The sequence below is a fragment of the Diadema antillarum genome, unplaced genomic scaffold (genome assembly GCF_040938485.1).
Source record: "Diadema antillarum isolate AM-2024a unplaced genomic scaffold, OU_Dant_1.0 seq00001987_RagTag, whole genome shotgun sequence".
NCBI lineage: Eukaryota > Metazoa > Echinodermata > Echinoidea > Diadematoida > Diadematidae > Diadema > Diadema antillarum.
Window position 1 is genome coordinate 187,803 of NW_027272644.1, and position 27,675 is coordinate 215,477.

Here is a 27,675-nt window from a genome sequence, read left to right on the forward strand (position 1 = left end):
GTACAATTGCCAATTTTCGCACCTTATGACATTCTTTCACTTAGAACACGCCAGGATGATCTAAGAAACCAGATTTTTTCGTGTCATCTCAAAGATTGGTAAATTTCCTTTCAGGAAATGTATGGTTTGTTTGACTTTTGCCTGATATTTTTCATTTGACAAGGACTTAAAGCGTAAAAATACGGTAAAAACACTATTTTCACAATAATTTTTGTTTTTCAAACTAATGATGTGCCTTTTTATGATACGTGGCATCTAATGTCTGACCATGTTCTGAATCTGACATATCATGGGTATGTACCACAAAATTATAAGAACTTTATGAGCACGTATAAAATTACAGAGAACAATTGAAATATCAAAGCCCTAAACAGACGAACGTCCGTGATGCTTTTATTTCTATCGCTGCTGAAAATTCTACTTTGTTGTCCCAACTGTAATGTATACCAAAATTTGGTGTTCCACCAAATGAACATATCCTGCAAAAATTGTACGTCTGCTGGCTGTACATGGGACGTAACATTCTTTTATGCAAAATTATACTCGGTTTTCGTCACGGACGTATACTTCCGCTATTTTCTAATGAAGATCGTAGCCCATTAAACGTTATTGGCGATATTGTTCTGAGTCGTAACCAACTAAGATCTAGCCACACGATGATATGTTTGTTTTGAGTTTCTGTCCATCCTTTGTCAAATAGGAACCGAAATTATATTTTTAGACGAACCTCCGAGAAAAAAAGAACGTCCGTGATGATTAAAACGTTTTCGAGTGGGACACCATCTTGCTGTGATGGCGAAGGTACATTTTACCTTTGGCTGTCTAACCGAGGAGCTGCATGTCATTTTTGGAGCGGACTGAGGCTCGTCCGCAGTTTTTGGACCATGCAATCTACCGAAAACCAAGCAAATAATTAATATTTTCTCTGAAAATTCACCTCCTGATCCCCCTCTAAGCAACACATATGTTGTAAGGATGTCAGATTTCTTATAATTTGCATTGACAATACCTTTTCAAATTTTTGAAAGAGTTAGGAAGGCTAGGTACTCTCTGCCGATTAGTTATCCGTCCTGGAACATGACCCTAGTAGAAGAACGAACGTCCGTGACAATTCCAGCGAACGTCCGTGACGTATGCAATCCCTCCGATAGGGATAACTTGTCCCGAAAGTGTCCTGTATTCTTTAAAACTTTTGGCTCCAATAGCGACAAATAAAGTTTTACAAAGTAAACAATGAGTTTAGAGCAGTAGTTTCAGAAATTTTAAAGTGTTATGTGATCATGATGAACAAACAGTTGAAAATTTACTCACAATTTTACGCTTGTTTTCCCTCTAATTATACAAAAACAGCTTAACACTGAAAACAAAGTTATAGGAACATGGAATTTTGCGTAATCTGTAATCTCTGTGCATTTAAATTTCTTTCTAATGAGGTTCTGGAGACAATTTGTACTGTTACAGGTTCTGAAAGTTTCGCACACAGACGTTCTGTCCGAGAAAGGAAATTTCTGATAATTACAAATATATCACTGCACATCAAGTTAATGTTACTTGAAAATATTACCAAATCACCGAGTCGCTCATACCCAAAAGTGAATAACGTTCAGCACTCAATTCACCTGTAAAGCACACGGAAAACGTTTTGGTCACGTATGTTCGTTGGTAGAATAAGTCAATGGATTACATAGTAGGAGAAAGAACAACAGTGCCACTTTTTAGTGACAGATGCGCCAAGTGTTTATCTTTTGAGTATGGTAGCTGCCGTCTCAAACAGAACACATCCAGTTTTGGTCTCCATAACGGACGTTCGCTGTAATTGTCATGATATTAAATGCCTTAATTCATTCTTATTTTTCTCTTCACGACGATTTTTCTCTCATTCCCTAAGTAGCCTGAATATTCTGTGACTAAACAGAAAACAAAACAAAACAAAACAAATCCGAAAAGTGCTACGCAATCACATTCAGGATAATGACGGAAGAAGTCTGTATTGGGCATGTGTTCAAGAAGAAACGGAAAAGTTTCAAAAGGACGTGGAAGCAGTTGAATGAAAATGTGAAGAAACAGAGAAGGGATCGAGTTCCAACGCACAGAAAAAAGAATTGCCAGTGCACTCCCGTTATCCCAAATTCCTCTGGAGAAGTATTTTTTTTTTACTTATTTTTTTATTCATCGAAATGAAGTCAAAAGCGAAGAGAAATAATGCAGTATATAATTATTGTCTGATGAAAACTCGCAAATCCTCCGCTTATCATGACATGGTGTTTTTTACACTCATCAATGAAAAGCAATGTTAATTTGTCATTCTTTCCAAGATTTTTTTTTTTTGTCATTTTACATTTAAGAGACAGAGAGATCGTCAAATTGTTTGTGCCTTTGTGCTTACTTTGAAAACACATGCTAAAAAAGTAATGATAAAGAATAGGTTTAAGGTTGCACTTTGATACGTTCGCTGTTAAAAAGATTCGTTACTCCGAATGTGCAAAGGTTTGTTATTCCGAAAATGAAAAAAAAAATCGTAGTTAATTCAGGGGGTTTCTTATTAAAATTGTTTTTATTCCGAAAGTTTGTTAGTCCGAAAATTAAATATTAAGGCTCATTATTTTTAGGTCCGTTCTTCTAAAAGTGGAATGGGCCTGATATTCGTTTAGGTGAAAACGGTTATCATGAGGTTTTGAAATTTGGAGGATTTGGTTGTTAACTTCTTTCTCCACATTTGAATAGGCGAACCTGATTTTTCATGTTCCAATTAATAAATCTTTCGATCAACCTTCGGAGATTCCTATCATTTACCGAATAAAAAAGCTTCATGATTATACGAACTCTACCAATTTTCGGATTGACAAACTGTATGAATAACGAGCCTCCGAAATTACGCGCTACAAACTGTTTGTTATAACAAACCATATTGTATAATATCGAAGTCACAAACATCCATCCAAGTTATATGGACTAATTGTGTCTTGTTATGATGAAACTTCGCAGTATCGAACCTAATATCATTTCTGACTAATATAATAGCACAAATTCTCCTCGGTAACAGTGTGTAACACAAGGAGCAAACGCAGAGGGATTTCTTCCTAACATATAAGTTTGCCCTCCCAAGCTAAACTTCGTATTTCTATAACGGAGCACACTTATTTTGTTTTTCTATGTTAATTCTTTGTCATATTTAGCTGTGACCATGTTCGTTATAAGCAAAATTTTGCATTGTAGACTTTAGATAACAAATTTAGGACCTGAATCTTTACTTCGTGATAACGAAATTTTGATAAATATATTCGTTCTCAAGGATGGACTACGTCACTGAGATTACACGTACGTTTGTACGTTCATTTACGAGAGATGGAAAAATTGTTTTCTCTGATTCCTCAGTATGAGAAGATAAACAGGCTTTTATAATTGAGAATTGGTAATATCTATTCTGGATTTTGCAGAGGAGTTTGTTCTCGACATGAAATTGCTGTTTATTGTGAGTAGAATGCGTTTCCAACTCAAGAGAGCTGCATTGTTCAATATCTTGTTTGTTCCGAACGTCCGTAAATTATATGCGAACCTCCGTGATGAAAACTATGCTATGTTTGTTGGGTTATAGAGACTGCCTAGATCAGGTACATCTTAAAAAAGTATGTTATTATTTGGGAGTGAGGATTAAAGTATGGGATAGTGAAATAAGAGGTTAAAATATTGAGTTTCTGTAAAATGCGCGTAAAGCGGAGAAAGTGTTTAGCGGAAGAGCAATATTTCAAGAGAAATGACGAATTTGGTTAAATCATCAGTTGTCTACCATTACGTACAGGCTAAGAGTACAAGCATAATATTCTGCCAACACGTATACATGTCCCTTAAGATATTTCGTTACGATTTTGAACTGAATCAGATCTTTGCAAACTATGTTAAATGGTATTCAAATGTATGTGCAGTACTATTCCTCGCGGACGTTCGCTGCTCTGGACATGGTAAACTTCCGCGGTGAATAAAAACTTGTTCCTCTGGGAAAATCCTAGTATAATTGGGTTCATATTAAAGCTTGAGTTATACTCTTTCAGGTAAGATAAGTTATTTGGAGAATTTCCTTCTTTTTAAATTTTGCCTTGTTTTGGCTCAATTGTACATCGTTCAAAATTCTGACCCATATATTTTTTGTACAAAAGTTAAAGAACAAAGTTCCTAGGTTAAACTTTATGAAGAAAAAAAAAATTATTGAATATCATGCAGAACATTCAGTCTAGTGTGTTATACCCAAAGAAACAGAATATCAACATCTACACTTCTCATCTTTGTGTATTCGTTTACACTGGTTAAATCAATGTCTGACACACTGGCAAAAATAGTATATGTATCATGTATATATATATATATATATGTATATATATATATATATATATATATATATATATATATATAACATGTGCAAAATGACAACTGTGTTATGACGACTCTAGGTTCAACGTAAATAAAAAAAAGAACATCTTTTAAATCCTACTCAATGCGAGTCATGGTGGAAAGAAACTGGTTTCACTGTATGAAAGGTGTGCCCTGTAACTATAGTAACGAACGACACATTTCTTTTACCTACAAGATCCATACTCCACCAATATTGTATCAATACGTACACAGTTTGTGAGACCTATAATCATAAACAAAAAACGCAACCTTGTCCTCGTACAACAGACTTACAATGAATGAATCTGCCTTCTGCAGATGATTCGGGCCTGTCAGTCTATTGAAAGAGCAATCACGTGTACAAAAAGTGTTGTTTACATTAACCATGTCCATGTGTACACATCGTCTTGTGAATCTCTGCAAACCAGAGAAGTAGAAAACGCATAAAGACCAACCAGTAGTCATAGCAATTACCAGAACAATCGAAGCGAAACAAAGATAACACTCATAAAAAATCATATTTCCTCACATATATCATTCAGTATAGTGTAATGTATATTTAGGATATTTTGGGGATAACTTCCTGTTCACTAACAACTCAACTTAAATTCCCTTGTTTTTGTAAACTCACCTCAGAATATAACACCAAGATTATTTACTATTAATTTCCTGTCGTTAATTACCCTTGCTTGATGTTTACATCAAGGAGTCATTCAATCACCCTTGTAACAACCCTTCTTTGTCCCTGGTTTAATTACTCAAAGATTATATACACACACCTTGTGAACCACCAGACTCTTTGTCTGCCCCTTATCTTATAATACTTCCTCCTCCACAAAAGAATCCCCCTCTTTTAATTGGTCAAACATCACCCCTTAGGACAACCCCTTTGGTCACTCTTTTTAGTTATCCCTTTTTGATTGGTTGTCTTACCAAAATTCTCACCCATCACCCATTGAACATTTCCAAGTTTGGTGTTCTTTCCAAGGCCCCAAGAGAGATGATGATTTCGACATCAGAGAGTCAACCTCTACTTGATTTTGCTCTCTCTCCTGCATCTTGATACTTCTATATTTTACTCTGATGTACATACTCGTCATTTAACTTGTCATTGAACTTCATCATGATATTTCTGAACGATTGTGAATAAACACTTTGCATCGATGAAATGTACCAAAACTGTACCTGAGCTCCTTCATTTCTGCTTCATAATAACATTCCAAATGTAACACCACCCGTTACATTACATGGTGGAGAACCCGGCTTGAATTCATCACAAAAACATCGAGGAGAATCCGGTTTCTTTGACTTGACTGCTACGAGAACAAGGAAACACTGCTGATCAACATCAACATCAGCTGCTGCAAGCAAAACAAAGTTGTGGAGAACTACCATCTGTAACCAATAAAGGGAGCAAAGTTTGATCTTCCCAGGACCAGTAAATTTTTGTCTTGCTGTACTGTCCTGATGTCAAAGACTAATTGACGAAACTTATCATTGCACAATTTGTCAGCTCTGTGACAACTCTTCACTAGAACCGCTGCATTCACATTTGGCAACCATTTTTTTGCCTGACTGAATTTGAATTTCAACAAAACATTGCCATTCAATGACGAACCATCCACCAGAACTGAAGATGATTGATACCGACGACCCAGACGACGAACTACCCTTATTACTACAGGATTGACAGACTGATCACCCCACCGCTGATGACAGTCAGACCTTCCAGACGACGCCCATGATGTATGTTCCCGCGATCACAGCTGTACGACACGGACATCGTCAACTAGCATCGACACACGACATAATCAACTCAACCCCAACAACCCACGAGGACTACCGGGACCCACAGAAAATTTGTAGAAGACATTATAGACACTTGAAATTGATAATTAATCCATGGAATTGATTTCCCGAACAGTGACACTTCAATTTGGACACATGCACTTATTCTTTTGTTTATTTGTGTGAATGTTACCTTGTTTCGACACATCCTTGGCATCTTATGTATCAACATTAATTTGTGAAACCCTTCATCGTGACCGGTAAGTGAAACACACTTTCATTGTTCCAATTTGAAAGAGAGCGAGCATGAGAGTGGAATATGGAGTACATTATATAGAATTTGGCAATGTTATTGGCAGTCTGCACTAATTTTTAAGATAGGCTGTACTATCGGATGCTGCACTCACTAGAGATAAAGTCAATGGTATAATTTTACTCTCTTTTTCAACAATCAAGAGTTTCTCATTCTGTTATTATTTTTTTTTTTAAATAATAATCACTACCAGCATGGTTTAACAACATGCACAACTAATATCCTTTCATTTTCACCATGTAACAATGACGTAAAATGTGTCCTACCATCACTGACCATAACACTAACAGACCCAATTACAGTTCCACTGAGCCTAGACTTGACGACAGACAGAATGAAATGCAATGTGCCCCCAATGACTACTGCCCAGCGAATAACTACTTGAACTGTTCACCACTAACAACCTTGACCACAAATAACATGATATTGTAGCTGGACAGCTAACACAAAATAAAGTTGACCAGTTCATGACAGCCTCCTCAGGCAATATAACAACATGACTTCACCTTTGGACATAAGATAGTACATGAGTACTAACTATACAGACCTAATTAGGGAAAACAATAGAAGACTGACCAATTCTCGTGATGATTGTATAACATGTAAATAGTCTCATGTATCTTTTTTAAGTAGCATATAGAGTTCCAGGTGAACAAAAAAAAAGAATATTGTTATGCTTTGTTTACGTTATGTTGTGTTATCAGTTATGTTCTCACGTTATGTAACTTCCTTTTAGTGTGAAACAAAGGCTATGTTAGGAAAGTCATCCTGTCCATTTTAATGTTGACTACTATTATCTTTTGCAAGACAGTATGCCCAGCTAGTGTTTGAACGATATTAATCATATATGGCATCAATATTTGATGTGTAACGAGCTTGAATGACTCGTTTAAATGATACTAACAAGTTTGAAAGTACTTGTTCAATCGTTCATCAATTTGACATCAGTATGGAAGAGCATGGAAGGAAACCTTTGCTTAACAGGATAGGATTGATAGTGAATTTATTCTATGTTGATACTTCAATATGAAGTATATGGGCCCCTTTTAACATAGACGCTATGAATACCTTTAGTGCCCTGTTGACCTTCCACCATATTGATGAGATATTCAGTGGATGAAATTTGAAGTTATTTCAGCGTACTCTTTTGTGAAAGATTTGATCAAGTATAGTTCAATGTGGATTGATGGATGACATTTGACTCAATTTGATTGTTTCTAGTAATATACATGTGACATGAATACATACAAGTTTGAAAGTACTTATCATGAACGATTATTGTTTCATTAAGTGAACATTCATTTACTTGCAAGTTGAGATTATACTTGTTAGAAGGAAAGCAAGCTTGAAAGTGCTTGTTCCCTCGTTCATTTCATATTTTACTTTTTATCAATTGGGAAATTGGCATTTATGCTTAAATAGAAAAGGTTTGTAAGCCATGACATTCTATGATAGTCCTTCAAAATTGAATGACATTTTGCCTGGATCATAGACTTGACTTTCATTCCTTGAGCGTTCCTAATATCTTCCCAATGATTTTATCATACAGATATATGCATGGATAGTGCATTATATGCAAGCACTCAAAGTTGTTATTTAGATCGAATGTTTTATTTTGTGTTACCAGAATTGCCTTTGTTTGATAGGCAAAATCACATTAATGCTTATTTACAGTGCATAAGTCTGCACAACATTGTGTAAATACATGTATTATTATAGTGCATAAGTCTGCACAATTTAATTTGTCTTGTTTTATTCTATAACTTAAAAGGGGTATAGACATTATTGAATATGAAGTGTTCTTTGACTTGGTAACTTGAATAGCTCCCGAAAATACATACCAGACAAGGAAAGTTCACTCAGTGGTGAAATCATATATGTGTCATAACCCCCTTGGCACGACTGAGTTATTTAGGCAGAAGGTAAATGTCTTCATTGTGCATTTCATTTACAGTAAGTGGTTTAATTGATTTAATTGAAAATTATTATTGTAGAGATTTGAGTTTGAGAGAAAGTATGAAAGAGTCTGGAACAATGATAAACGGTTTCACAAGCATGATTTGTACATGGTCATCCAATATATATTGAATTGTTGTGTGTAAACCCCTTCCCCCTCAAAAAAATAAAATAAAATAAGAGAGGAGTTTTAATTTCCTAACAAAAGGGGATGTAATGTATATTTAGGATATTTTGGGGATAACTTCCTGTTCACTAACAACTCAACTTAAATTCCCTTGTTTTTGTAAACTCACCTCAGAATATAACACCAAGATTATTTACTATTAATTTCCTGTCGTTAATTACCCTTGCTTGATGTTTACATCAAGGAGTCATTCAATCACCCTTGTAACAACCCTTCTTTGTCCCTGGTTTAATTACTCAAAGATTATATACACACACCTTGTGAACCACCAGACTCTTTGTCTGCCCCTTATCTTATAATACTTCCTCCTCCACAAAAGAATCCCCCTCTTTTAATTGGTCAAACATCACCCCTTAGGACAACCCCTTTGGTCACTCTTTTTAGTTATCCCTTTTTGATTGGTTGTCTTACCAAAATTCTCACCCATCACCCATTGAACATTTCCAAGTTTGGTGTTCTTTCCAAGGCCCCAAGAGAGATGATGATTTCGACATCAGAGAGTCAACCTCTACTTGATTTTGCTCTCTCTCCTGCATCTTGATACTTCTATATTTTACTCTGATGTACATACTCGTCATTTAACTTGTCATTGAACTTCATCATGATATTTCTGAACGATTGTGAATAAACACTTTGCATCGATGAAATGTACCAAAACTGTACCTGAGCTCCTTCATTTCTGCTTCATAATAACATTCCAAATGTAACACCACCCGTTACATTACAATAGAACACCCATTGCGCAATCTGTCACATATTTACATTGTACCCTCAGATTTTTATTGTTCTCGATGACACTATTACGTAATACCAATCCTCCCATCGATCGGGAGGATTGGGAGGATTTCGGGGGTCGCCGGGAGATTCGATGCTTCTTGCGGAAGTAAATCAACGAATCTGTTGACTGATTCGTACAAAATATTGTGTACAGAAATGGTCAGTTGTTGTTGTTGTTTTTTTTCTCGACATTATAATGTACAATTGAACTGGATATCTTACGATATGATGCGTTGACAAGAATTCAACGTGACTGGAAATAAAGGCACGTTATACAACGTGTTTTTACGAAAGGAAAACAAACGCTTCTGTGTCCTCTGTCATTGATGTCTGTATTCATGCGACGAGTTGTGATTCAGTGGGTGAGTTCTCGAAGTAGGGGCATGGTGTTTATACAAATACTATGTGCTATAGTATCTAGTCTGTACTTAGACGCGTAGTTAGCAGTAAATACACGCAATTTCAGCGGTCCTTGCTTGTTAAGAAATGACATATAGAAATACCAACACAGTTGATATTTCTTTTATGCCACCATGTCATAATGTCGAAGCCGAAAAACTAAAACAAGGATATATATATATATATGCTTATATAGGTGAAGCGGGCTTGGTATCGTACGTTGTGGGTGCTGCATCGCATGTATATGTATATAATCATTCCTCCGTCACACACACACACACACACACACATATATATATATATATATATATATATATATATATATATATTATATATATACACGACAGTGCAATACACGTACATAATTCATGTTTGGCGACAGTGTTCTTGAATTGGAGTTCAGTGCGAATGTACTTTGCCGTCTGCGACAGGTCTCATTCAATTGGGTTGTGGTCAATATCATTCAAATGTGTCCCGGGTGTGTGAAAAGATAAAATGGGAGGTGTTCTTTGTTTAACTTTGCCTACGTGAATTGATTATCCTTACACCTTTACTGTTCCACTTTTTCCTCGTCTGTTGTATATGTAATTCATGTTTTGCACAAGCTGCGCATTAAACATCATTAGCCCGGCGCCTTTAAATTCCATTTTTCCCATTCATCATTATTGGGACGTATTTTCAGCTAATACAACATGTTTAAACGGGGGCATCCCACGAGACCGACACCCACGAGTCATACGGTCCACGAGACCGACATCAATGATAGGTCCATGAGTCATACAGCCCACGAGTTATACGGCTCAGGAGTCATACAGCCCATGAGTTCGACACTACGCATAAAAGGCTCATGAGACCGACACTACGCAAACATAGCCCACGAGACCGACGCTAAGCAATAAAGGCTCATGAGACCGACACTAAGCAAAGAAAGCCCACGAGACCGACTTTAGGCAAAAAAGGCCCACGAGACCGACAATAACCTAAAGAGGCTCACGAGACCGACACTAAGCAAAGAAAGCCCACGAGACCGACAGTAGGCAAAGAAGGCCCACGAGACCGACAGGATAAACAGCGCCATCTACATGTCAATCACCTTTACAGGGTGTTCCATGAACGGAAAAATAACATATTGGCGGGTGTAATTTCGTAATGCTATCAATTGAAAGATGGTGACCATCTAGCACATAATTATGAACGTCATCAAATATGTATTTCTACATACTTCTGGGGAGGGGGGGGGGGAGTGTGTCAGGGAGCGACATTGTTATCAAGTAGACAAATGGAATTGTATTCTTCATGCCCCCACTCCCCCCCCCCCAAAAAAAAAAAAAAATAGAAGAATTAGTATTCTTCATCCCCCCCAAAAAAGGAGACAAAAAACACAAATGAATTCAAAAGAGGACAATAACGATGTATGGATTAATTTAGATCATTGATAATGCCATTGTGCTATTTTTAATAGGCTTTACCAGCTTTTAGCTAGAAAATGGACAAGATATAAATTTTACCTCTTCTCTTTCCCGATTCACTAGTTACTTATTCTATTTTAGATATTCTACCCTTCTGCTACGACGTTTTGCAGTAAGATCTACTTGTAATTTTCTCTGTAACTATGATGTATGTCGCAGGGATTCACCTCAATTTTGTGGCTTGTGTTATTCTCTTCCGAACAGTACATTTTATCGTGAAATACAATAGCTGTTTTCATGGATGCATCTGGTTTTTTCCGAATCCCTAACGCTACCTTAATAGACGATTACGTTATTTTTTATTTTTAATTAATACTAAATCAACACCCTCGAAGGTTTATTGTAGAAAGACCTGTTGCACACTTTTACTGTACTTTGTTCATTTTTTTTTTCACAAACACACACCCATGCAAACACAATTAAAGATCCTGAACATTTCGGGGGGGGGGGGGGGGGGGGGGCAACTGATGGGGGTAACACCTTGCCGGAGATGGCAACTCTTCTTTTCCATCTCTCGTATCTTCCTATGCTATTACAGGTATCAGGGCACCCTATACAATTTATTGGTCGATAGGTGGCGCTGTTCATCCTGTCGGTCTCGTGGGCCTTCTTTGCTTAGTGTCGGTCTCGTGAACCTCTTTTGCGTAATGTCGGTCTCGTGAGCCATGTATGCGTAGTGTCGGTCTCGTGGACCTTTTAAGTGTAGTGTCGGTCTCGTGGGCTTTGTTTGCTTACTGTCGGTCTCATGAGCCTTTTGTGCGTAGTGTCGGTCTCGTGAGCCGTATAACTCCTGGGCTTATTTTGCTTGATGTCGAACTCGTGGGCTTTATTTACTCAGTGTCGAACTCGTGGGCTGTATAACTGGTGGGCTGTATGACTTGTGAGCTGTATGACTCGTGGGCTTTATTTACTCAGTGTCGAACTCGTGGGCTGTATAACTGGTGGGCTGTATGACTAAGTGAGCTGTATGACTCGTGGGCTGTATGACTTGTGAGCTGTATAACTTGTGGGCTGTATGACTCGTGGGTGTCGGTCTCGTGACGTGCACCCGTTTAAACAACTGAACACAACATCCAGGTCATTTTCCTTGGACGTTATTTCTATCGCTGACACTGACCGATTTGGTACATTAAGTCTGCAATCTCTGAAAACAAGCAATAACACAATAACATGTCGACTATGTACGATACTAAACGTTTTCATTTTACTATTGGTTGTCTTATCCTGATAATATATCTATCAAATGATACTAACGAGTATATTTCTTTGACCCTCTTCCGTTGCAAGGCTATAATTACCTTAAAGTACAGATTCTTCGGTATAGACCATTGACATTGTTGTCTGCGTGAGTGATGTACAATCATTGCCCAGTCATGCATATGCAGAGTAAATAACATGGTCCCTCTATCCCGACATCTAATTTTGTATCACGGGTAAAATAACTCGTTTATCGCTGTATAATGTCATTGACAACGTAACAACACAGTGTATAGTATTGCCAAATAAAGGGCGTATAAAAGATACAGTCTCCATATCCGGTATTATCAGCAAATTCTTTATGAATATCATCACTTGCGTTACAATCATCGTTATGAGTTCTATTTTGTTAATGTGGCCTCACAGCTGTCCATCGCTGCTTAAACGGAACATTCCTATAATGCACGAAACATTGATCACAGTGCAGATAACACATATCAACGCAATAATATGAAGTATAATCGAGTGGCACAGTCTGTCAACAAAGTTCACTTTCACTCGTAGTCATAAACTTAAAGCGTGTCACGTGACTGTCCATGCATACACCGATCCGTATAGGTTCCTCACTTTTTACTCTAAAAATAACGGACATTGGATGAAAGCACCGTTTGTAAGGATCTCGTTAGTTCTTCCACCATTACATGATTACTGTTCGCGGGATAGCTGCGGATAATTTTGGATTATCCCATATTCATAATGAAATGAGATGCTGACATAATATGGCTTACCTTCTCAGACGTCTGCGATCGTGGCGATCTGTTTGAATACACCCTATTTACACACCTCAAGAACACGTCTCAACGTGTCTCATTCACAAAAGGCACTGAAAGGAGAGGTTTGCTGTGACGTCACGCCCGCGCTGTCCTTCTATTTCGGACACTTCAAATGACTACCCATCAAATAATGGAAGAATAGAGGGTGAACAGGTACTGCCGATCGATTTTGTCTGTAGAGCACTTTCTATAGACAACTGCGATGGAACTGTTTTATTGTCACCTTTATTAGAATAACAAACCTGAAAGACACTCATTTCCTTCGTTGGTTCTCTTAGCCGCTTTGGTTGGAAACTCTTTTGGAAGGACCAATACGTCGAATATGAACACGTTTTCATAATATCTGATTCAACACCTGCTGAACAGCCACATTGTAGTGATAAGATGAAATAGTACAGAGATGAGTTCGTTCTATCGTTCCTCAAGAAGAGTAATGCGAACCAATCAACAAATATCTTAAAAACAACGGCACCAAGCGGGTTTATCAGTCACTACTGAACTTTTAACGTATAACCTGTAACTGTAGTAATATCAACAACCTTGTGACGACGACTTTGGAACATGGCGGGGGAAAACAGAGCCTCAGAAAGTTCCAAGCCCTTTCTCTAACGGAATGTATATATATATATATATATATATATATATATATATATGCAAATATATGTAAAATCATATAATATGTATCTATATCCTCAAAGTGATATAAATAACTGCGAGTAATTGTTATAGAGATGGTGGGTGTGTAGACCTACACCCCAACAGACTGGAATTACAATTCTAGTATTGTGACAAAACGACGATTAACAATAAGGGAATAACTTTTCAGCGAGAAACACTATAACCATCATCGATGGTCTTTCGTGGATGAGACTGTCGCATCTTAAGAAGACAATGATTTAGGTGGTATAAGAGACACACATCTTGCGTCATCAGGAACCTCATCGTGATTTCTTTCTCAACTACATCTATGTCGTTAGCTCGCGATGAATGACCAATGCTTTCATTGAATATCATTCATCGTTGTGTATCTGCGGGAGTGTTTGCTAACAATGTCAATGCCATCTAGCTGTTTCGGAGTACAAACCATTTCATCATGCCAAATGGTAATCGCTATAGAGGAGTTGGTATACAAACAAAAGAAAAATCATACTTTAACGTGCATGAGATGCAACTTTCGTTCAAAATGCAATATCCCTTGCCAACTGAAAAAAAAAAAAACAACAACAACAACAACATGACATACCGGAAATGACCATTCACAAAGCAATACGACATTTCGTCAATTAACCTAACCAGAAGCATTATTGTAGCCAACATGGCAGTGGAACAAAATCTCAGCACTATTCATTCATTCATTCATTCATTTATTTTTCATTTCCAACAAAAACATATAAATATATTACAAAAATTGAATACAGTGCATAAATTTCATCATCCAAAGTAAAGGATAAATTTACAGAAAACTTGTAGGTATAGGAAAATGTTGGAAATGGGGAGGAATGCTAAAAAGCTGAGCTTGTAGGCTGCATTCCCCCCACACGTAATACAAGAAATTATATGATCGATTGACTGATAAACATTGAAAATGGATGAAACAAAGAAACTAAGACAAAAAGACCTATAACCTAACTTATCCGAAACAAAACCCTAAACAAATCCCTACACTAAGTCGCTGCCATGCCGGAAAAGAGAGGAGAGAAACAAAGTAGTATATGTGTGTGTGTGTATGTGTGTGTGTGTGTGTGTGTGTGTGTGTGTATGAGAGAGAGAGGGGGGGGGGGGAGAAAGCAGCTTAATGCGTGGAGTGAAGATAAAAGATAAAAAAAATAGGAGGACACGAGAGGTAGTGGATGGATGGAGCCGCTTAGCTGTAATTTCAACAGAATATAAGGTTGGATTTTACACTTCTTTGCAACCAATAAAGAATCAACAATTCTTATAACTATTCAATATATTTTTCTGATTACTCTTAAAAGAACTTAAACTTGGAGATGTCCTTAAACTGTTAGAAAGGTTGTTCCAATATTTAGGTCCAGCAAATGTAAATATAGATTGTGTAAACATAGTTCTAGTTAAAGGCAGATGGAATTCATCTGAGTGACGAGTCGGATATTTATTGAACGAGCGGTTTCTCGCAAACATGCTTGTGAAGACAGACGGCAACAAATTATTAGACAGTTTATACATAAATTGGCGAAGACAATAGTAATAAATATCAGTTATCTTTAAAATTTTGTTTTCAGAAAATATAACATTGGTGTGGGCTCTCCAAGAAACATGACAAATTATTCGAAGAGCTTTTTTCTGGAGACGGGACAGTCTGTCGAGATATGTTGGATGTGTGTTCCCCCAAGCTATGATGCCATAATTCAAATAAGGTAAAATCAAAGCTGAATACAACATTAAAAGGGTGGGAATAGGAAAATAATATTTAACTCTATTAATAACACCAATATTTCGAGATATTGTGTGACAAATACTATCAATATGTGACTATACAAGTGTACATGATGATGAAACCCTACTGTTCTTGTCTCTGGTGACAATAACGTAACCCATGCGTTCAAATAAAAAAAAGGGGGGGGGGGAGAGGGAGGGAGAGAGAGAGAAAGAGAGAGAGAGAGAGAGAGAGAGAGAGAACTGTCTCACGTCCATCAGTACAGGTACTGAGCATCTTGGTTCAATATGACCTCCAAATATCCTGCGCCTCCTGTTGTTCTCTCCTCCAAGATCCTGCGCCTCCTATTGTTCTCTCTTGAGGATCGCTATTGTTCTCTAGGGGATTATCTATTGTTTTCCGCGAGTGATCCTTCAAAAAGGCGCCTCAATTGGTATCGAAAAGACCCTCATACACTACTCATATGTATGACATATATATATATAATATATGTGATAAAAACCTAAAATGGCATTAGACTAAAAACGCTTTATCATGGTGAGGAAAGCGCATGATATAGAAACAAGACACCAAACAGGGTAGTCATCGCATTCTTCATCAGCGACCAGGATGCGATGTGATGTTAGATTAAAATCCGTTTCTGAAGCAGACATACGCACAAGGGTATACGTCTGCTCCTGTTATCATTGTGATAACAAATACATATTATATATATATATATATATATATATATATATATATATATATATATATATTCTTTGTGCGGTCATGAACCATCGATTCATTTTAAAGAGTTATGATGCTTGCATTGAATATATATAGTATCACATAGTATATCTATAAGCAAGGTGGGGATTTAATAGATTTTATTTTAAACAATGCTAATTATGTGGACATGCCAACGTTATTAGAACAACCTGATAACCCAGACAACACACAAATCTCTATCGGTGAGGCAACGTTCTACCGTTTACTCTGAAGTGATCATGACTGTCCCCCAATGCAAGGGATTGTTAAGAAAAAAAGAGAGAAAATCTTCTCTATAGAGGTTGTACAGTGCTTTTTTAAAGAATGTAGTTTTAAGTTTGCTCTGTCGATTGAAGGGGATTTCCTAGCTGAGGGGGAGGGGGAGGCGGAATATTCACATTTTCAGCATCCTCTTGAAAAATCTATGACAGATTTTCACCAAAGGTGACAGGCAGCATCCCCAGGGGAACAGTGGGTACAGAACTCGATTTCGTTTTAAGTCGCACCACTGATCATGGAGGGGGTTGGGGGGGGGGGGAGGGAGAGGGAGGGACTAGAGGGGTGGGCACCCCCTCATCCTCCATAGCAAATCTGAAACTACATTTATAATGTAATTTATATTTTCTTTACCTTTCTCTTAAGATTAATCCCTTAGATAGGGGTCTTTGCCCCTTCAACAAAACGTGATTCTGTTACCCTAGGTATATTCGACCTGCCACGTTTGGTGAAAACTGTCACGGGTCTTCATTAAGCAGCTGAAGATGTGAAAGTTTTGCCCCATGCCCCTCCCCCGGCCCCTAACAGGGCGCACTCCTGAATCCGCCGTTTATAATCAAACATGAAACTTCAGTCATTAGTGTCTTCATATTGTATTGTTATCACATTTCATATTTCCATAACATTGGAATTTTCAATTTGCAGATTGATAATATGATAAACACATAACTTGGGTGAAGGAATCAAAATGACACAAAATAGAATGGCAATCTTTGGAAAATACTGTTGTTTTCTATATCTCTATTACATGTATTGTTTTATGCCTTTGTCACATAAAACAATGAAAATAATAGGAAAAACATGTCAGGGCCACAATAACTTCACATTTTGCTTCTTCAGGAAATTTAAGCCAAGAAACTCCCGTTTCATACACCTTAATATTGTTAATTAAAATTGGAACAGAAAAATACGCAAAATCTGACATGGTTGTCAGTTTATGGTTGCCATGGCAACCAGAAAAATCAAATATAGCTACATTATATATCAAAAATCTCGCGATAAGATCTTAGGAAAAGTCACCAAGTTTGGCTAAAATGATCGAATTGAGGGCGAAGGAGTGGCAAATGAAAATCTGGTGGGGAAGGGGGCACAATGTGCCCCCCCCCCCCCCTTGGGCTTTATAGGGTTAAGAAATGCTGTGCTGGTTTAGTGGCCCGATTGTTTAACGTTCCCCAAGGTTGCTCCTTTCTTGCGTAGAATATTGTGAAGGAAGACACTGTTGCTTGATAAAATGTGATGGGACTTTGGTTTGATTTTGCTAAGTGGTCTCTTTTATTCTTCATCGTACGTATGCGAAGGCATATAGCATTCATGGTAAATGTTATATCCATTCCCTTTGGTATGTGTCAAGGCCTACGTTAACTGCGCTCCTCGAGAGGGAGCATTTCATTTTTTTTTCTGAGGAGTTTCTAAATGAAATGAAATGAAATGAAATCTATTTACCAAATAATTACATAATAAACATTGCCAAAATATATAGTCAGAGTAATCAATAGTTAAAGAACACTGTTGGTAAAAAGAATCGGCAATAGCGTGCAGGCTAGCCGAGGCCAGTCCTTTCAACAATACAAATCATAATATATTACGTATGTGCAATATTTACAGAAGCAATGTTATATTCACGATATTTTTAGGTTTTCATTGGGGATCCATATTTTCGTAATGATTTGGAAAAAGTGTTACGTGTATTTATATTCTTTACATCTTGTGGAAAACCTCTCCAACTTATACTGCCACTTTACCAGTTTCAGATTTGATTTTTTTCTATATAGCTTATGATTATGTATCTTTAAGCCCTGTATCATAATCAAGCTCAAATTTTGATTCAGAAATCAGACACATCTTGCGGCAAATTGTAATGAATTAGGTCAAACAATTTTCCAATTACAAATTTGGAAAATCTGTAAACGTATACATTTTGTAAACTGTGAAATAAAGAGCCATTATACTCTTTAGGTTTTTTGAAGCGAATTGCACGCACTAATTTCCTTTGTAACAAAAACATAGATTGTAGATATGAATGGTATGTACATCCCCAACCTTTTAGTCCATAAGTCTTAGGCGGAAGGATGGGTGTTATATAATTTGTAACATTTTTCTAGGTATAAGTTGTCTAATTCTATGATTCCGATTGTTTTCCTCATTGAAGAAGAGACACACTCAATATGTTTTAGCATAATATGTTTTCGTCTATATCAACTCATAGAAACAAAGTCGAATGTACCTGTTCTATCATAACTGTGCGTTTCATTATATTTTAATTGATTTCCACATGTCTATGTTTACCTTTAAAAACTCTGCACATTGTTTTGGACGTGTTAATTGTTAGTTTGGTAGCATATCATACACCATTTCAAAACATGTAATTAATTACATTCCACTTCCTTTAAATCACTAGGGCCTATTCTTAGTGCCAGATGGAAAAGAATGAAATAAACTCAAATCATTTGCAAAAATTCGAAAACGGAAATAATCTTTGACATAAATCAAAGAACAGAGTAGGTCCCAATACTGATCCTTGTGGAACAACACATGTAATCGGCGGTTGTGCAGACATTGCATTTCCATAACATACATAGTGATATCGGTTTGATGAATAACTGAGCATCCATTCTAATGGTAAACCACTTATGCCATAGTATTGTAATTTATAGAGAAAATGCCCTGATTTATCGTATCGAAAGCTTTTGCAAAGTCTAAAAATAACGTTACCCTCATTCATTTGTTTAGCTAATTCATCACTTAGATTAATCAACGATATTTTTGCACTGTGCCCTTGTCTAAAACCATATTGATGTTATCATAGTACTCTCCTTTCATCCAAAAATGTCATCGGACGACTGTTTTCAAGCTTTTCGAATATCTTTCTGATTATCGGAAGAAGCGAGATAATTTGAAGGCGCATTCTTAACTCCCTTTTTATAGGCAAGTATTATCTTTGCAATTTTAAGAGCATCAGGATATACAGCAGAAGATTGTAAATTCATGATAATTACATGCTATAGAAAGGCTGAGCTATGTACCGAGCAGCATCAACGACAACTCTTGGATGTCGCCATAACCACATCCATTACTTGGGTTCAAAAAGAGAATAACACGATGCACTTAAATAATTGAATTTTAATCTTATACTTTTTGCTGATGATACATCCATTATGTCATCATAATTATTATGATATAGGAACCCTCATTAATCGTTTGAATAGTAATGATTAAATATACTGCATTGGTTTAAATCAAACAAATTATCTTGAATGTAAATAAGACATATTTTGTTCATTTCAGAAAAGCCAACTCACAGGATTTTAATGTCAATATATCAGGTGATTTTTATTATTTTTTTTTTGCTAAATGGAATAATGTAGTTTTGTTTGAGATGGAGCTTATTTAATCGTATACTTTTCGCTGATGATACATCCATTATGGCATCATAATTATTATGATATAGGAACCCTCATTAAACGTTGGAATTGTAATGGTTAAAATACTGCATTGGTTTAAATCAAACAAACTATATTGAATGTAAATAAGACATTTTTTGTTCATTTCAGAAAAGCCAACTCCCAGGATTTTAATTTCATAATTTAATATCAGGTGATTTTTTTTTTTTTTTTTTTGCTAAAAGGGGTAATGTAGTTTTGTTTGAGATGGAGCTTCAGGTTGTTTCTTACTTTTTCATGGAATAATGGAGCAACTTCTTATGAAATATGAAAGAGCATACAATAATAAGATGATTTCAAATCTTATTTGATGGAAATTGGCTTTGAAATGGCTGAGATATGTAAAAACAAAGCAATCCTAACAAAAGGTGGGTCTCACCTTTTATTGGGATAGCTTTGTTTCAGAAACCAATTTTCAACAAATAAACTTTGAATTCCTCTTAGAATTGTATGATCTTTAATATTTTGTATATGATTTCATAATTACCTCCAAAAAGGTAAAAGCTGAATCCCCATCCATCTCAACCAAAACTGTACCGTCCATTTAAAAGCATGTCATTAGATGTCTAGGTATTACAATATTGATTCTCATTGAACATGGGATGAACATAATCCTGCATACAGAGGGCCAAATCAAGAAACATCAGTGTACTTCAGAAGTTTGGTTTGGTTTTATTTCTGCCTTTTTTTTCAAATCACACATAACAAAAGAATACGTATGTTAGAAACCAACATTACACGACGCATAAGCAATCTGTCTTACAAATTAATTCAAAGTACATACATGCATCGAGAACATGACAGTATTCGGTATAAGACGTATAGAATGATATCACAACAAAAATGGTTCAGAAGGAAACCGTGAAAATAACAGTTGTAATTTATCTAAATGATGATTGAATTTTCATTCAGAATATGTCATGTCGTTACGATAAACGAAATTTAGAAAAAAAAATGATTTTAGAATTGTGCATTTCCAGACATTGTAATAACAGAAAAGCAGGAGACCGCGATTAGAAGCAGCAGCGTGACATGGATCGAGGCCTCGGGGTAAAATTTGAAACCTAAGTTCGACTTACAAAACTGTATAACGGACGTAACTACAAAATATAATCAATAATCAACTTCAAAATATCGTAGTAATTTAGGAGGTAAGAAAGAACAGAGGGGAAAACTTAAAAAATAGTTATCATTTTATTTGTTTTCTATAGGCATTTTTACTACAGTATAATACTCTGCTGACTTGCTAAGATGAGTGCTGTGCTGTGCTCTGCATGGCGTGAAATACAATTTCATTAATATAACGTTTGGGCATATGATATATGATTGGGTTTATTTTTAGTGTATTTGTGTGTCATATACATCTTTATTACATATTTCTGTTTACAGTATTAGTTTTAATGTAATCATGGGTATGATTTTAAAAAGGTCCATGCAGCAAATTACTAGACTCCTAATACGATGTATACCTACATAAGCTGTTTATGAGCTAACATAAAAAACCCCAAAATTTCTTTAAAGCATCAGTCATACATTATTATATTTCGATAAAAGATATTTTTTTCATATGTGCTTTAAAATAATATAATTTAGTGGTTGCCTTTATTTACTCAGGGAGATTATTCGAAACATTTGGTTGAACGATCTTCTATCGGAATGATCCCTAGTTATATTATACAATCCTCTAATTCTGGCCCACATAAAACTATTCAAAATATTGCATGGGCAAACTGTAGTATTACTGCGCTGAATCTATTGAAACTCCCAAAACGTGCCATTCGCATCATTTCTAATTCTTTATTTATCTCTATCATACAGAGCCTTTATTTCATCGCTGAAATACCTTGAAACTTCAAGACATCCACATTCTACAAACAGGGATATTCATGTACAAGTATGCAACAAAACAACTTTCCTCGTTATTCCACAATATATTTCACCTAAACTCGAATATCCACAAATATTCAATTCGCCGCTTCACGGACTATCACCAGTAGTTGAGAACCCCAAAACTGTTTTATCTCAGAAATCAATCAGACACTGCGGATCCGAAACTGTAACTACAACTACTACAACCTACCTCGTCAACTATTAAAGCAGTTTACTTCACTTTTCTCCTTTTAACGCTCATTTAAGAAAGTAGGGCCTAATTTTGTTTTCGAAATGATATGTATCCACCAAATATACGTGTCCTAGATATATTTATATCTCTCCTCAAATTTTAGTCCGTCCTGAACCAAAACTAAACTTTATCCGAATTCTTCCATTCCTCCCGTCCTTTTCTTTGTCGATTTTACAGGGGTGTTTATCTGCATATTTCAGTCGAGCGCATGCCTTATATCTAAAATATGCGAATTAGAATTAACTCTGCCTTGCACTGCCACCTGCCCACACGACACATCTACACTTCTATTTGTTTTTGTTTTCTTTAAAACACGCAGTGGCGATCATTTTCATATGAACCATAAGATCATCCTTTTTTTTTTTCATTTTGTTTGACTTGAAAAAAAAAAGCCAGTGGGCACACAGCAAATTTAATATTTTTGTGATTAGCGACAAAACGAGACAGAATTCCCCCCGTCTGTTTGCCAATTAAGATGCACAAATAGAGCTTCGTATCGAAATGCTGATTACCTTTAATTCAAACAATTTGACTGGAAAATTGCTCACGCACAGTCCAACAAGTGGTCTGTATTTCCTATCATGAGGTTGGCGACTGCAATAATTAATTGAAATGTACGGCTGCGCAGAAAGGGGGTTTGGATAGTATCTAACGTCGTTGTGTCTGAAAACGTATATACATAGATTGACGTAGAAAACGTGAACTATATAAAGACCTCTGAATTCACGCCGTATGGAAGACTACAGATCAAACAAACTTATGTTTATTTCCAAGCTGATATTGATAGTGAACTCAACTGAGCCTTATCGATTTGGGTCTTATTAGACCGGGGTGAAAGGCTTAGGTATTGATCGCTCTTGACGCATTTCACAATTATACTTTTTGATTGATTGATTCGGCACACACGGGACTATCGATTCGGCAGCGATTTTGTGATGAATTTCGTAGAGATCTCCAATGTTAGAGACCCTGCTGTCCTACATCGTAAAACCTAGGCGATTTGCTGAAATAGAGTTATTTACGGTTCGAGAAAATGAAGCTTTAGTCGTCTATGGAAGTGTGTGGGCTTCTTTGACTGATAGTTCAAATAATGCCACTACTGAATTAAACAATATTTCCGTTTTCTCTTGTCTCAGAGCTAAAGACATACGTGGATATAGGCGAAATCACAACTAATGAGAGTTTAATGGAGTTAATAGACAAAATTTCTTTCTGGCCTGGTTATTGAATAATCTAAAAGTAAATTGGGGGGGGGGGGCAACGAATTACATCAAGCTAAAAACAATTCATGATAACCATATACTCATCTAGTCTGTTGGAAGAGACGGGATTAAGCCGGAGCCTCTAAAGGGAAGCACCGAACAAAACTACGTGAACGTTCTCGTGATTAGCGCGACATCATGATTTTACAATAACAGTGCTTTCTTTTACTGTAGTTAAACAAAGACAAGATGAACAGTCATTTCTTACTTTAAGTTTGTGGGAAAACGAGATGAGGAGTTCATCTATTTCATGGTTAGGAAGAAAGTGTAATCTGCCCTAAGAACTCTCGGTTTATGATGCCGTGCATATAATCGAACTGACTTCATTTGATGTAATCATCTGAATACATTACGTTGCAATTCAAATACCTTCCTTATTAATTTTGCCTTCCGCTTTTAAATCATCTCAGTACTTCGCTTTATTTTGGAATGCATACCTACATGCACATGCGAACATAATATACTAAGCAAGAATAAAGCCCGTAGCCACGATTTTTCAAGGGGAGGTGCATATGACACGAAAACGGACTTATGATTACTGCGGCCCGACCGGGGGGGGGGGGGGGGGATATCAAGGGTGAATTGTTACCCTCACTTTTGGTGGAAGAGTTATAAAATTTTCAAGCAAAGAGAGTTTAAAAACAAAATGTTCAGGGGACCATGTAAATGGTTATTTGTTATCTGTGTTATGTGTCATATCTTAATCTGCGTGTGCGTCTTCACGGTGTATTGAAGTTTATGGAGGTGGACCAAGGGTGAGGGTGTCCCCCTCTCACATGATGGAGCCTATGCATTTTTTTTTATTTTATTTTTAGAACTGACATTAAATGATCAGGTGCACGCTTGGATGGATTCTCTGCAATTTTTTCAACAAAAAAGTAAGAAAAATAAATATTCAGAGAAATTCCGAATGACTAAATTATGGTTCAATGTATTTGTCACCCCTTGATCCGCGTACAAGTCCTCGCTGGATCTGGAGGTGGACCGAAGGAGGAGGGTGTGTCTCCATCCCACACGAGGGAGTTTGTAGGTTTTTAGAATTAAAATTGTACCTTCTGGTGGTAATTTTTGTGGAATATTTGCAACATTTTCTGTCCCAACAGGAAGGAAAAGCAATATTCGGAGACAAAATAAATGGCTAAATCGTGGCATCTGTCATCTGTTGTATGCGTGTTTTCACTATACCGGGTGTCCCCCCAAAAAAGCGGAACGGTGGATTTTCAGTACCTTGCGTTCTAAAAGTGATATATTTTTTGACATCATTAGAAAGAGCATCTTCCGCAGAAGACCATGATACCAAAATCATTAAATTTGGTTGAGCACTTTTTATATTACGCCAATTTCTGTAAATGCAGTCATTTTCAATTTTTTGCGACTTATGAGATAATAATTTGGGTGCGACACGCGTTCCATACGGTGAATTGTGTAAGCTCGTTGATCCATGTCAACAAAAGATAACGCTTTCATATTGGGAACGCGCGGGCACACACACACACACACACACACACACTGTTTTTTCCTGGCCCGTGCCCAATGTGAAAGCTGTATTGTATGGACTCGTCCCCCATCTCCCCCATCACCGCCTATATACTGTACATCACAGGGTGCGTGAGCAAGCGCGAGCCACAACATTCGTGTACTAGTAATTGCACATGCGTGCGTGCAGAGGCGGGGTAAGAATGTGCCCTCTAAATAGTTTTGGGTCACGACAGATGCGTCGTGTATCAGCGTACTAACGATCAACGGCGTATCATTCTATCTATCTTTTAGGTTACACATTGGACTAGTGCTTATTTGATAAAGCTCATCGTTAATACGTTCTTTGGAAAAAGTGAAGATAATATAATATAATATATATATATATATATATATATATATATATATATATATATATATAAGTAACAAAGCTGCAACAAAGTTCATGCTGTATTCACCAACGGTTTATTTCTTCACACTTTTTTTATCTTGCCAACACGTGGACTACCTTATCAACATATATATATATATATATATATATATATATATATATATAAAGATAAGTAACAAAGCTGCAACAAAGTTCATGCTGTATTCACCAACGGTTTATTTCTTCACACCGTTGGTGAATACAGCATGAACTTTGTTGCAGCTTTGTTACTTTTTTTTTATCTTGCCAACACGTGGACTACCTTATCAACATATATATATATATATATATATATTTTTTTTTTTTTTTGGGGGGGGGGAGGTGGTTGGTGTTTACGCACCGAAGAACCAACCCCCCCCCCCCCCCCCGTATTATAACGGGTCAAAATTTTCTTCATTATGATCAGCGTGCGTGCCTTACTTAGGTCTACATAATGAAATAATACTCAACAAAAATCCTATCCTGACTCATATCAGACCCCGCCAGGATCCATTGGTATCATCCTCTGATGTTTTTGTCTTGGGCTTATTTTCGCGATCGTTATTAATTTGTTCATTTCATTAAGATATGATTAGGAAATAACTGCACCCATCGGTAATGATTAATGGCATAGAGTGAAACTGCAATATGCTAATGTCATGAAACCATTCTGAAGCATTGGTAAGAGTATTACCTCTGGTTAGCTGCTAAAACAGTAATCAGACAATCAGAAAATATTCACATCTACCAGTCTGTTGGTAGTCATTCTGATATGAGTCGCTGACGGCACTATGGAGCTGGCACAAAATCGTGTCAACAAAGAAGTTGAATGACTTGCATCCCTCAGTTGCCAGGCAGCCAGTGACGCAGGCCACACGCGACGATGTGTGGAAGGCGATGAGCTCGTGGCCATGGGAACAGCTGTTTTGCTGGGTTGCTACCTTCTTCATGCGGATACTCCGTTGTTTCACCCTGAATGCTGTTAATGTGATAACATACGTAGGTTTATTGTATTCAGACGCATTTAGAGAGACATTATCATAACAGGGCATTTGGGATTTTCTTCCGCGAATTACCATTAATTCGTCCGGCTCATAATGTTATTGTTTACTTTACAGAATAAACAGATCAAAATTCATACATTAAATAAACAATTTATCAATCTCAGCTATAGATAATTCAACGTTTGTTAATACCACGTGTCTAAGTGTCTTGGTCTTGTAATTTTGATGATATATGCATGTGGGATTCAGTCATTTTGACAAGGTAATGAATAAGTTTAGGAAAGTGATGTATCATTTCATTTCATTCAACATAATTTATATATTTCATTACGGATAAATGCGTTCTTTTTGCTTGATAAATAGAAATATCTGTCCAATGCAAATAAAACTTATTCTTTACAGTAACTACTTAGAGACATGAAATGACAAAGACAGCAAATTTACAATTTAAAGAAATGAATACAACCATCATTCGAAAATACGCATACACTTTATAATGGTATGCCTTTGCATCACCGGCGTAAATCCGTATAACAGAGGAGTACAAGCCCATAAAAAACCCACACGCGCGCGATGTGTATGTATACATTAATATAAGTGAAATGAAAATGATTTAATGGTAATATAGATGATTATTTCTGTATATATAGTACATATTTTCTTATTTCTACCGGACAAATGAATTTTCTTGATCTAAACAGATTAAAACAATCACCCACAGGAGCACAAAGGCTATTTTGAATTTTCAGACCTGAAATTCAGAGATATGATGCACCCATTAAATGAAATACTCGTTTTTTGTTGCTAAATTTAAATTTGTGTATCTATGAAAAAATTATGAAAAATATATACTAGTATTCAGGGCAATACGGGAGGGGGGATACCCCTCTCACACGAGGAGTTTTTGCATTTTTATGATTTCCATTCAACAATTTGGTGCACACTTTTAGTATTTTATTCGGGAAATTGTCAATCTTCAAAGATTAGACAGTTCATAGTCTCTATATCCCCCAATCCCTTCAACACAAGGGAGCTTTCGCATTTTTGGAATTGAAATGAAAATATATCGCATACACATTTTTTGACAGAATATTTGGAAAATTGCTAATCAAAATGGCTATCTTCCTAGTGTGTTTTCCTCAATGTTTGTTAAAAAACAGTGATATCCATATTCTAGAAGACACAATGGATCCTATTATTCCTCCCCCCCACCCCCACCCCCCCCCCCGTTCGTAC